The sequence below is a fragment of the Diaphorina citri genome, unplaced genomic scaffold, assembly GCF_000475195.1.
Source record: "Diaphorina citri unplaced genomic scaffold, Diaci psyllid genome assembly version 1.1 scaffold5050, whole genome shotgun sequence".
Classification (NCBI taxonomy): Eukaryota; Metazoa; Arthropoda; class Insecta; order Hemiptera; family Psyllidae; genus Diaphorina; species Diaphorina citri.
Genome location: NW_007382427.1, coordinates 1 through 1,271, shown reverse-complemented (window position 1 = coordinate 1,271; position 1,271 = coordinate 1). Strand labels below are relative to the sequence as shown.

The 1,271-nt window shown below is 24.4% G+C and overlaps 1 long non-coding RNA gene across 1 annotated transcript; it reads right to left on the bottom strand.

Annotated features, from left to right (window-relative positions):
- Positions 1-502: 502 nt before the first annotated feature.
- LOC113472355 lies at positions 503-1,265 on the bottom strand. Its single transcript, XR_003394698.1, has 2 exons — positions 1,078-1,265; positions 503-594 (listed from the first exon to the last, which is right to left on the bottom strand). It is a non-coding gene; the product is annotated as an uncharacterized LOC113472355 (long non-coding RNA).
- Between the last annotated feature and the right edge of the window lie 6 nt (positions 1,266-1,271).

The following is a 1,271-nucleotide window of genomic DNA, read 5'->3' as shown; positions in this document are numbered from 1 at the left end:
ATAATAATAATAATAATAATAATAATAATAATAATAATAATAATAATAATAATAATAATAATAATAATAATAATAATAATAATAATAATAATAATAATAATAATAATAATAATAATAATAATAATAATAATAATAATAATAATAATAATAATAATAATAATAATAATAATAATAATAATAATAATAATAATAATAATAATAATAATAATAATAATAATAATAATAATAATAATAATAATAATAATAATAATAATAATAATAATAATAATAATAATAATAATAATAATAATAATAATAATAATAATAATACCCCCAAAATATAACCATATTCTTACGAATAATTAGAGTTTTTCCAAAATAATAATAAAACTTTATTTTCCTGATTGAGTCTAATGAGATATAATATATGATACATAAATGTACATAGACAAGTTGGTAACATATAATTTCTGCCTAACAAAGAAAAAGAAAAAAAGAACTTACATAATTGTGTGTAATTGGTTTGGGGAGTTGTGTACTATATAGTGGTTGAGGTTGAGAGGTAAATGAGCCACTAGCACTGAGGTTACCATGAACAATTGGGTCAGACTGGAACTGGAAAGAAGAGGAAGAAGAATTAAGAACGGGAAGAAGAAAGAACACCTCCTATGGTAAAGAATAACTTCTAAGATGTTTTTCTTCTTCTCTTTCCTATCTACAAAATATTTTATCTTGGTAGCTCTTACTCATTACTTACCCCATAATAACAACACAACAACAAAATTAATAATAATAATGATAATAATATCTAATAATAATACCCCTAAAATATAACCATATTCTTACGAATAATATTAGAGTTTTTCCAAAATAATAATAAAACCTTATTTTCCTGATTGAGTCTAATGAGATATAATTAAGGAGCGCAGTAGCTCTCCGCCCCGCCAAGTCAAAAAAGTTTGACCGCGCTACTAGAGATATTATACGCGACAGGGAAAGTATATATGATACATAAATGTACATAGACAAGTTATTAACATATAATTTCTGCCTAACAAAGAAAAAGAAGAAGAAGAAGAAAAAAAGAAAAGAACTTACATAATTGTGTGTAGTTGGTTTAGGGGGTTGTGTACTACATAGTGGTTGAGGTTGAGAGGTAAATGAGCCACTAGCACTGAGATTACCATGAACAGTGGGGTCAGACTGACTTAATAATGCTTGATTGTACTGTGTTGATTGATCATAATTAGATGTAGATGGAAAAGCAAGGGTTGCTATAAATTCATCATGGG